General features: G+C 39.5%; 1 protein-coding gene and 1 pseudogene across 3 annotated transcripts in view; one reads left to right on the forward strand and one right to left on the reverse strand.

The window, feature by feature from the left end:
* The window catches only part of MIER3 (MIER family member 3), a 195,526-nt gene that overhangs the window by 153,269 nt on the left and 29,894 nt on the right, over positions 1–12,363 (reverse strand). The gene's annotated exons all lie outside the window — the stretch shown is intronic.
* LOC122202344 lies at positions 2,404–2,586 on the forward strand (annotated as a pseudogene).

Consider the following 12,363-nt stretch of genomic DNA (forward strand, 5'->3'; position numbering starts at 1 on the left):
CCCATTTTGCTTAGGAATGAGATTTCCAGGATGCAGACTTTCAGGGCTCTAACTGGGCAGGGCCCAGCCACACTGGAACAGGATACAACTTACTATTAAATAACTCTCCTTGGTCACTCCTGAGGGAACTTACACTCAACATATCCAAAAGTTATTGACCATCTTCCCCTTCAATGCAGTTCCTCACAGTATTCTCTCCAGCAATGCTTGGCACTCTGTCTGCGCTGACTACCATGTTAGAAACCTTGAAGTGATCACAGACCTATCCTCCTCACCTATCTCCCACACAAAATTAATCGAGTCCTCTGTGTGCATCTTTGAAAGCGATGTCTCTTTAGTTGGTTTAACTTCCTTATAATCTCCTACATAGACTATTGCAAAGGCCTCTTATAAGATAAAAATGATAGGGGCACCTGGGTGGCTCAGTCGGTTAAGCGGCCGACTTCAGATCAGGTCATGATCTCGCGTCTGTGAGTTTGAGCCCCAAGTCAGGCTCTGTGCTGACAGCTCAGGGCCTGCAGCCTGTTTTGGATTCTGTGTCTTCCTCTCTCTCTGACCCTCCCCCGTTCATGCTCTGTCTCTCTCTGTCTCAAAAATAAATAAACGTTTAAAAAATAATAAAATAAAATAAAACAAAATAAAATAAAAATGATAATTAAATATGCACTATCTGACATGCCTCATTACTTATATTATTTGGGCTCTGTATTCATGTTTCTTTATTAATAAAAAATATTAATATAAAGACTGAGAAAATGTTTCAGAGTAATGGGACATGATAGAATCTTAGATTAGGGGAGAAAGTTCCCATAAAGGATGATATTGGGACAATCGATGAAAACTGAATATGGACTATAAGTTGATAATAGTATTTTATCAATATTAAACTTCATGAGTTAAGTCATCACTCAGTACGTATGTATCTGAATGTCTTTGTTCTTTGTTTTTAAGTTTTATGTATTTATTTGTTTGTTTGTTTATTTATTTAGAGAGTGAGAGAGAGTACAAGCAGTGGAGGGGCAGAGAGAGAAGGAGACAGAGAATCCCAAGCAGGCTCCACACTGTTAGAACAAAGCCCAAAACAGGGCTCAAACTCACAAACTGTGAGATTGTGGGATGCTTAACCAACTGAGCCACCCAGGCCAGGCGACCCTGAATGTCTTTGTTTTTAAGATTTACATGCTGTTGGAGTGATAGGCCATGATCTTGGCAATTTTCATATTTTCAGGAAAACATTTTAAAAAATAAAAAAAAAAAGAAGGGGATAAAATAAAAAATAAAGAAGATATCTTAGATGTGTGTAAGGTATCTTAGGTGTGTGTAAGCACTTGGCAACATTGTTGAAACAAAACATTAACTAATCGCTGGTGGGCCCACATCAGGCAATGTGTTCAGAAGTCTCATTCATAGCAAATACAATGAAAATCTTGGGTCTAGTGTGACATCAGCGTAAGCTGTAAAGCCAAAGACTTTCCAGAAGCCCTTTCTGGTCTAAACAGATGTTAAGGGGATTTGCTAAGTAAGTGCTTACCAAAGTAAAGCTTGGAAGGAGTCTAATAAGACAAAAACAACAAATATTGCTTATTGCAATTCAGCCTTCCACTTTCTATTGCAACCACTGTCTTGCAATCCAGCCTTCTACTTACTGAATTTTTTGCGTCTCTGACATTAAAAAGTGAAGTCTTGGGGTTCCTGGGTGGCTCAGTCAGTTAAGCATCCAACTCTTGATCTTGGCTCCAGTCATGATCTCACAGTCATGAGACCCAGCCCCACATCAGGCTCTGTGCTGGGCATGGAATCTGCTTGAGATTCTCTCTCCTTCTCCCTGTGCTCCTCCCTCACTTGCACTCTCCTGCTCTCTCGCTCTCTCTCTCTCTCTCTCTCTTTCAAAAAAAAAAAAAAAGTGAAGTCTTGAAAGGATTCATCTATAATATAGGGTCAACTGACTGTATGTCTTAAGGAAACCAGATCAGACTTGACCTTGCTGATAATTTCCCCATTGAGTCATGAACCAGTGACTGGAGAAGATCAGGTAATAGGCAGTGAGGTCAGCCCATGAGAAGAGCACCTGTTTTGTGAATCTGAGGCCTCCAACAGCTTCCCGCAAGAAAGTCACCTCCCAAAGTGTGGGTTGGGAATGACAATGTGTTGCCCGTAGATGGCATCTGAGTTTTAAAGCCAGGATGGTATTCTCCAAAACCCAGATTCTTAGACTAATTGTTCTGCTGCCACCTGAACCTGGTCTTGTACTTCTGCCCTACATCCAACCTCTATGCCTACTATTTCTCCAAACATGGTTAATTTTCAACTCTATCTAAATCATCGGCCCAACATTTAACCCATACTGCCCTCATATGTCTCCATATCTTTGCTCGTGTGTTGCTTCTACTCAGATGACCCCTAAGCTTTGCACAGTGGCAGTATCATAGCCAATGAGGTTTATCCGAGGCCTGATTATGGCTAATTGAAAACTTTTCCCTACTCAAAGGACCCTTACCCACTAGGCATGCAAGAAATCTCACCTTGCTTCAAAAGTTTATAACAAATGTTTGCTTTTTAAAATCTTTAGTGAAATATTTTCTAATTCCTCCAAGCAGAGGTTGGCTTTCTCACCTATGACTTTATACATATTTCTATTATAATTTTTATTTTTAATTTTGTTTTATTGTTACTTTCTATGTCTGCCTCCCTTGGTAACTCCTTCAAGGCCCAAACTGGGTCATTGTTTTCTTTCCATATGGCCACCTTTTCAATTTCTCTCCAGTAGGCATCTTTAACACCTCATAGTTTTGTCCTTATGCCATACCAACCTTCCAGTGTCCTGCTGACACTCAACACTCACACCAATCATTTTTGTTATTGTCATTGTTCCCTCCCTATCCAGGTTTTGTGCTTAATTAGCTACTGACCCCCATACACTTAGACTGAGGGAGGAGTAAGGGTAACACCATAACTCTAGGGTAGAATGCTGGCATGCACCAGGAGCATTCTTGGGATGGTATATTTTCCTTTTGCATCACTCATCCTGATTGTTCTTTCAGTTCACTGGCTATTGTACCAGGTGTCTATGATGCTTACTATTACTGTTCAGGATTGTCTGAAACAAATTTCTATTTCCCTGCTTAGTATAGCAGATTGGATAGTTTGGGTGTAGGATGGAATCCCTTGGTTAGATCATGAGGCTATAAACAAGGGCAGGGATGCAAACAGAAGTGGAGACAGTAGGTAAAAGGCTATTGTGTCAATCAGTTTGATTGCAAACCTAACCCATAAGGTGAAAAATCTATACACTGAAAACTATAGAAAGCTTATGAAAGAAACTGAAGAAGACACAAAAAATGGAAAAATATTCCATGCTCCTGGATTGGAAGAACAAATATTGTTAAAATGTCGATACTACCCAAAGCAATCTATACATTCAATGAAATCTCTATCAAAATAACACCAGCATTCTTCACAAAGCTAGAACAAATAATCCAGAAAAGAGCCCAAATAGCCCAAGAAATCTTGAAAAAGAACCAAAGCTGGAGGCATCATAATCCCGGACTTCAAGATATATCACAAAGCTGTAATCATCAAGACAGTATGGTACTGGCACAAGAACAGACATTCAGATCAATGGAACAGAATAGAGAACCCAGAAATGGACCCACAAATGTATGGCCAACTAATCTTTGACAAAGCAGGAAAGAATATCCAATGGAATAAAGACAGTCTCTTCAGCAAGTGGTGCTGGGAGAACTGGACACCGACATGCAGAAAAATCAACCTGGACCACTTTCTTACACCATACACAAAAATAAACTCAAAATGGATGAAAGACCTCAATGTAAGACAGGAAGCCATCACAATCCTCGAGGAGAAAGCAGGCAAAAACCTCTTTGACCTTGGCCACAGCAACTTCTTACTCAACATGTCTCTGGAGGCAAGGGAAACAACGCAAAAATGAACTATTGGGACCTCATCAACATAAAAAGTTTCTGCACAGTGAAGGAAACAATCAGCAAAACTAAAAGGCAACTGAAAGAATGGGAGAAGATATTTGCAAACAACATATCACATAAAGGGTTAGTATCCAAAATCTATAAAGAACTTATCAAGCTCAAAAATCAAGTAATCCAGTGAAGAAATGGGCAAAAGACATGAATAGACACTTTTCCAAAGAAAACATCCAGATGGCTGACACATGAAAAAATGCTCCATATCACTCATCATCAGGGAAATACAAATCAAAACCACAATGAGATACCACCTCACATCTGTCAGAATGGGTAACATTAACAACTCAGGCAACAACAGATGCTGGCGAAGATTTGGAAAAAGAGGATCTCTTTTGCACTGCTGGTGGGAATGCAAACTGGTGCAGCCACTCTGGAAAACAGTATGGAGGTTCCTCAAAAAATTAAAACCAGAACTACCCTACGTCCCAGCAATCGCGCTACTAGGTATTTATCCAAGGGATACAGGTGTGCTGCTTCAAAGGGGCACATGCACCCCAATGTTTATAGCAGCGCTATTGACAATAGCCAAAGTATGGAAAGAGCTCAAATGTCCATGGATGAATGAATGGATAAAGAAGATGTTGTATATATATACATACATATATGTATATATGTACGTATATATATATACGTACATATATATGTATGTATATATATATGTACATATATATGTATGTATATATATACCACATCTTCTTATTTCTATTTCCCATATATATGTACATATATATATATATATATATATATATACACACACACACACACAATGGAGTATTACTCAGCAAGCAAAAAAGAATGAAATCCTGCCATTTGCAACTACGTGGATGGAACTAGAGGGTAGTATGCTAAGTGATATAAGTCAGAGAAAGACAAATATATGACTTCACTCATATGAGGACTTTAAGAGACAAAAAAAGTGAACATAAGGGAAATGAAGCAAAAATAATACAAAAACAAGGAGGGGGACAAAACATAAGAGACTCTTAAATACAGAGAACAAACTGAGGGTTGCTGGAGGGGTCGAGGGGGGGCGTTAAATAGGTAAGGGGCATTAGGGAGGACACTTGTTGGGATGAGCACTGCGTGTTATACATAGGGGATGAATCACTGGAATATACTCCTTAAGTCATTGCACTATATGCTAACTTGCATGTAAATTTAAAAATTAATTAATTAATTAATTAAAAAATTGGTTTGATTGCAGAGCATATATGAAGTAATGAGTGATTAGAAGAGACTAGAGCAACACTGGACTCTTACCAGTTGGATATTGCTCATTGGATTAGCCTTGTCTCTCTCTCTCTGTCTTGCAGTCACTTGTAAGGCGGTCCAAGAGCCTTACTGAGCAGCTTAAGTTTTCTCCAGGAATAAGTTAAAGGGTGGAGCCTTCTGGAATGGGAAATATTAAGAGAAAGCCAGTGTGGTAGAATTTGGTAAATGTAGTACAAGATGACAATGAAAAGCAGCTTCCTGCTACTCTGTTAAGGACTTTGATCTTTGGATTTAGAGCCCTAGGATACAACTCAGTGTTTTTAAGCATGGTGGGGGTATGGTACTGGGGACATCATCAGATTTATATATGTTTAAAAACTACTTAGTTGTTATATAGAGAACAGATGGAAGTATATCGAAAAGATGAAGTTCATAGCCCCATATGTGCCAAGGAATTTATTTTCAATTTAATCAAGCCTCTAGATCTAGTTCATGGAAAATGTGAGAGCTAGAGGAACATGTTAAACAATATCACAAGGATATAGTCAGCCAAATCCAGACTGTGGGACATTGTATAGGATGAATGACCTGGTTTCTTCAACAAATGAAGGAGATTAAGAAGAAAGGGAGGAGGGATTATAAATTGTTTGGATCCTAACTGAGACAAAACACCTGCACAAGAAATTTGGGAGCAACTGAACAAATTTGAGTATGTACTGGGTGTTATATGAAAATGAAGAAATAATTGTTTTGGGGTGCCTGGGTGGCTCAGTTGGTTAAGTATCTGACTCTTGGTTTTGGCTTAGGTCATGATCTCAGTTTTGTGAGTTCAAGCCTCACATGCAGCTCTGTGCTGACAGTGCAGAGCCTCCTTGGGATTCTCTCTCTCCCTTTGTCTCTGCGCTTTCCCTGCTCACGCTGTCTCTGTCTCTCTCAAAATAAAGAAATAAACTTAAAAAGTAAAAGAAGTAACTGTTTTCTTAGGTGTGGTAATGGCATTAGAATTTGTTTTTGAAAAATTGACCTAAAAAATTGACCTTATAAATTATTGATATTTGCCAAAGCATTTACAAATGAATATATATGATATCTGCAATTTGCTTTAAAATAATCCAGAGATAAGAAAAAAGGAAATTAGAATATCTGGCAAATTGTTGGCAATAATTCAATCTGGTGTAATGGGACGTTTTATTATATTATATTCTGTCTACTCTTAAACATTTGAAAATTATACATTTGACAATTTTTATGATAAATTCTTCAAAAAATAGATTAATAAAATTTGGGATTAAATCTGACTAAATTTTAATAAAAGAAAGTAACCATCAAACTGTGAAATCTACCCAACATCTCACCATATCCCTAGTGATATGGGAGACAAAAGCAAGAATCAACACTACCACCACCAATGACAAAAATCAGAGATTGGAGAAGAATAAGATCATTCCCTTTTTATGCCCTTCTCTCCATCCTCTCCTGTCTCCCCCCCCTCCCCCCACCTCCCCTCTCCCAAAGAGTGGATGCAGTAAAACAAGTTAAAATGCTACTCCTGTCGTCCAGTGAAGGGACAGCCTAGACTGGGGAAGTGGCTTTGGAGATGGATGAAAAAGTGTTCGGGTTTATTTATAAAGTTGTGTATGTGGGGAAACCTACAAGGATATTGCAGTGATCTCCTGTGGTGGCCAATTGGATGCTAGGTCCCTTAAGCGTAGAGATTTAAAGAGAGGGAGCATGAGCTGGAGTAAAAGGGGAGAGTCATGTGGAGTTGGCCTGCTTCAGAAAAATAGCCTTCAGTAAGGAATGCAGCCAGCTCACAAAGCAGGAGCCTGGGAAGCCAATACCCTGACTTAGTCTCCTCCCTCTGCAGAGATAACCAGGGACAGAAGCCCAGTGTAAGACAGGCACATAGCCCTCAATACTGGGCCTTGAGTGGGCAGAGCAGGGTGGAGAGTGGATTGGAAGGGGCAAACATAAGGGGCCCAGCACAGGCTTCAGATTTTGTGCATGACCTATGCTATGAGGTTCACACAATCTGAATACTCCCTGTCTTGCCTCTTCTCTAGCCACACCCTTATAAAATGGGGGTATTAAGGTATAAGAGCATCTAATTCATAACTGTTGATCAAGTAAGCATCACACGAATAAACTTGTGTAAAGCATTCACTTTGCACAGTGCTTGGCAACTGCATGCCTTCCTGGACATAGTTCTCTTCCTCTGAATATTTTTTTCTTCCCAGGTTTCTCTAGGAACTAGGTCTTTTTTTTCTTCCTTTGTTTTGTTGGGTTTTTTTGGTTGCCTGCAAGAGTAGGTATTTAATAAATACATGTTCAGTGAATTAACACTCACTATGTGTGCTAAGTGTTTTAACCTGCATCATCTCAATTATTACAACAACCTTATAAGGTAAATATCATTCCCATTTTACAGAGGAGGCTATTTGAGGCTCAGCAATGCTCCAGCTTGCCCGAATCAGACCACACAGGCCTGTTTTACTCTAAAACCTATGTATGTTCTTTGCTCCATACCAATAGCCTCATGCAAGGAGGGTTTTCTGCATAGAATGAATGCTGGCCACTGGAGTATCACTCTGACACTCACTCCACTGTGAATCCCCAAAAATGGGCCTCTGTTCACCAGAAGCCAGGTGACCATATGCCTCTTATCTGCCAATAGATTTCTGGGTCATAGAATCTCTGTCTGAATCATCTTTGTGTCCCCACAGGACAACCCATTTCTTGGTGCTAATCAAGGTCTACTGACTTCAATAATATTAATAAATGATAGGCTGTCTTCTTCTGCTCTTGCTGACCCTGCTTCCAATGTGCTTTGGTCCCCTGAGGGGTTGGGGACCTTAGCCTCTAACTCATAGTCTGGAAGGGCTCTGCCTAACATCCAGTAAGCAATTTCACTGCCAGGCTTCCTTCTAGGTGCTTTACACGTAGTCATTTGCTCATCATGACAAATCTATGTCTTAAGGTTTCTCCTTATTCCTATTTAAAGTTTCGGGAGGGGCACCTGGGTGGCTTAGTCGGTTGAGCGTCTGACTTCAGCTCAGGTCATGATCTCGCGGTTCGTGAGTTCGAGCCCACGTCGGGCTCTGTTTCTGACAGCTCAGAGCCTGGATCCTGCTTCGGATTATGTGTGTGTCTCTCTCTCTGCCCCTCCCCTACTCATGCTGTCTCTCCATCAAAAATAAACAAACATTAAAAAAAAAATTTAAAGTTTCAGGAAGCTGAAGTTCAGAAGAGTTTAGTGAACTTTTTCAAACTCACACAGCTAGGGAGAAAGCCAGGATTTGGAATCCAAGCAGTCTGATCCAGAAACTGTACCTTTAGATATTAATAAAGAAGAGCTTACAATTTTCCAAATGGTCACTCTGCCCTTTTCAGCCCTTTATATCTCTTGTAGTTTTGTGGCCTTCAGCTCTTCCCTGCTCACTATTAGCCTACAGGGCAGCTTCACATTGTCTCTGCTGTTACAAGTAACCGTTAAAAGCAAAACAAAGTGAAAGCTTTTTGCCAGAATTTTTGTTGCCTACCTGCTTCACATAGATCAGTCTCACTTCCTTATCTTTGTCAAGCACATTTAGAGATGAAGCTGCTGAAAGGGAGTTCAGTTCAGCGTTTTGTTTCTTATTGTCTTTTCCCCACAGAAGACATGTGGCCTGGACGCTACTAGTAACAAACCAAAACCCCAAACTTCATGGCAGAGTGTTGATTAAAGAAGACTGAAGAGAGAGATGTAAAGCAAGCAGCACAAAAGCTAGAATGGTCTGCAAATCTTTGCTGGAGACAATGTTACCTTTTTCATTTTTCATTTTTTTTCTTTTTGAGAGAGCGAGAGTTGGGGAGGGGGAGAGGGAGACTGAATCTTAAGCAGGCTCCATGCCCAGCAGGAGTCTGATGGGGGGGGGGGGCGGGGCTCCATCTCAGGACTGTGAGATCATGACCTGAGCCAAAATCAAGAGTTGTTTGTTTAACTGACTGAGCCACCCAGGCACCTCAGTACAATGTTAATTTCTTTTTTTTTTTTTTTTTTTTAATTTTTTTTTTTTTTTTCAACGTTTTTTATTTATTTTTGGGACAGAGAGAGACAGAGCATGAACAGGGGAGGGGCAGAGAGAGAGGGAGACACAGAATCGGAAACAGGCTCCAGGCTCCGAGCCATCAGCCCAGAGCCTGACGCGGGGCTCGAACTCACGGACCGCGAGATCGTGACCTGGCTGAAGTCGGCGCTTAACCGACTGCGCCACCCAGGCGCCCCAGTACAATGTTAATTTCATTGAAACAATCACTAGTTCTTTAATGTGACCAAAATAGTAATAAACTCAATTATTTTAAATTCATGACACTAATATATGTTCCTTTAAAATTTACTATTTTCCCACCCTACACATTTTTCTTTCCCCCCTTTTAGTCTTTCACTGAATTTACATATATTTTTTTGAAGTTCCTGCTTTTAATTCTTTTGGGCATATACTTAGAACTAGAATCACATGGTAATTATGTTTCTAATTTTTTGATGAACTACCATATTGTTTTTTTGTAGTCGTTACACTTTATATTCCTACCAATAGTGCACAAAAATTCCAATTTCTCCGCATCTTCACCAACACTTGTTATTTTCTGCTTTTTAGATAGTGGTCCTCCTAATGGGTGTAAAATGGTATCTCAACGTGGTTTTGGTTTGCATTTTCCTAATGATTAGTAATGTTAATCATCTTTTCATGGACTTGTTGGCAATTCATAGATTTTTGAAGAAATGTCTGTTCCAGTTCTTTATCCATTTTTAAATTGGGTTGTTTTTTGTTATTGTTGAGTTGTGGTAGTTTTTTTTTTTTATATATTCTGGATATTAGCCCCTTATAGGATCTATGACTGGCAAACATTTTATCTTATTCCATAGGTTGCTGGGGTGGGTGGGGTGTTATTTTCTGTTTTAAGTTCAGCTTGATAGACATATTTATATTATCTGCCTGGTCCCTTTGGGCATTTGAATTTCTGAACCTGCTGACACTTTCTTATATGCAACACTTAACATGCCTCCCTGAAGTTAACACAAGCCTCCTTGATTAGATTTTGGATATTTCCACATTCTTCAGTTATTATTTGAAGGCATTTCTTTTGTCGTATCATTTGTACAAGTGGTTGAACTCAACTGTTAAATTTTGAACCCACCTAATTTCATTTCTCATTAAGTTTAACTTAGGAAGTTCCTTGTTGTGATCCCTATGCATATGGGATTTTAGCTTCACTGATCTTATTCTACCAGTTCTTTTTACTGTTGAATCTTGAACAACATGAGTTTGAACTGCACCAGTCCACTTACATGGGGATTTTTCCCCATAAATATAGTACATTACTGTAAATGTATCTTGTCTTTATAATTTTCTTAATAACATTTTCTCTAGCTTCCTTTACTTTCATTTTAATCTTTCTCTCCTAAAAGAAAAAGAAAGAGAATTTTCAAATCTGCAATTTCAGTGATACCTGAAAATTGCTTGGTTAACTGTATTACTTTTCCATATTTTAAAATTATAAGCAGGTACTTCTTCTGGAAGCAAAGTTATGTGCACAAAGGGAAACAGAAGCCATGAACTAACAGAGCTGTGATGTAGTCACAATGCTGTCATTTCTCCTTTGAAGAAATGTTTCTATGATATCTGTTCTGTGGAAGGCACAGACAAATACAACTCATACACAAGACAAAAAGAAACAGACTTAAAGACCAACAGGGTGAGGGGGCAAAAATAATATTGAAAACCAGCAAACAAAGCAAAAAATTAAAAGAACATTGTTTCTGGACCTCAAGAGACATGATAGAGTTGCTTTTAATTGGCACAACAAAAGCATACAAAACTCTTCAGTTGCCAAAATCAGTCTTCAGAACTAAATTCCATGTCTAGAACCTCACGCAGACTTATTTTTTTCTTTTAGAAAAGACCTTGAGAAACACTCTGGATACCATCTCATCACTTATATTCAAGTTTGGATTACAATGAAGGTCTTGGAAACCCCAAAGATCTTACTTAGGTCTCCAGTAAATTCTCATCCAAGGTCAAGCCAATTCATATAAGTCCTTATTAGTGTCTTGATTAAAAGCAGAAACTGATTCCTTCAACAAGCTGGGCAGGGAAGGAAGAAAATCTCTCAGAGAGTGTGCTTTTAATTTCAACCAAAAAAAAAAAGAGACAAAGGCACGTGTGAAACATTTGTTTTAGGTTAGCTAGTGATAATCTCAGTTAGACAATAAGCCAAAGCCTCATCCAGTATTCGATGGGGAATATATTTCTACATTGGAGATGCCTAAACTGTTCTTTCTGGGGAAGGAACTATCTATGTTGAAAATACAGAAGTGGAATCTCTTATATCTAGGATTGAAATACTTCTCCCTCAACTGACACATACCTCCTCTTTAAGATTCTGTTGAGCATCATTGCCCACAGATTTCTGTATATTCCTGAAGAGTCTTTGGGAGACCCGAGACTCTTAGAAGCAATATGGTATGCTTCTCTACAGACTAAGTTCTGGGTGGGAAACAGAAAGACTCAGGCATGTGAGTTCCCTTTTCAGAGACAGAAGGACACGAGGTTGAAGGCACTCTGGAATCAGACACACCTGGTTTCAAATCCCAGCTCCATTACTGAGTGGTCACATGACCTTGCCCATGTTACTTAACTAGTCTGAACCTTGTTTCCTCCTCTGCAGACTTAGAATAGTAAGTTCTAAGTTACTTCATAGGATTATGAGGAGAATTTTTGCTACCTATAGTGTGTGACAAATTACCCCAAAACTTTGTGGCCCAAAACAATTTACTTGCTCTTAATTCTGCTTCTATGTTGGGCTCAGCTGGGCAATTCTTCTGTACATCTTGCCTGGGGTTCTCAGGCAGCTGCAATCATCTGGAGGCTCAATTGGAGCTGGGGGAATCCAGAATCACTCACAGCTGGGAACGCCAGAATACCTGGAGGCTAGATGGGCCTCTCCGTCCATATGGAGCTCAGGGCTCCAAGCGAATGAAAGCATCAGCTGCTGGGCCTTTGGAGACCTGACCTCTCGAATTCATATGACATTATTTTTGCTGCATTCTTTTGGCCAAAACAGGTCATAAAGCCAGTGCAAACTCAAGGGGAAGGGAAATAGACTCCAT

Source organism: Panthera leo, chromosome A1 (assembly GCF_018350215.1).
Source record: "Panthera leo isolate Ple1 chromosome A1, P.leo_Ple1_pat1.1, whole genome shotgun sequence".
In the NCBI taxonomy this organism is placed as follows: Eukaryota; Metazoa; Chordata; class Mammalia; order Carnivora; family Felidae; genus Panthera; species Panthera leo.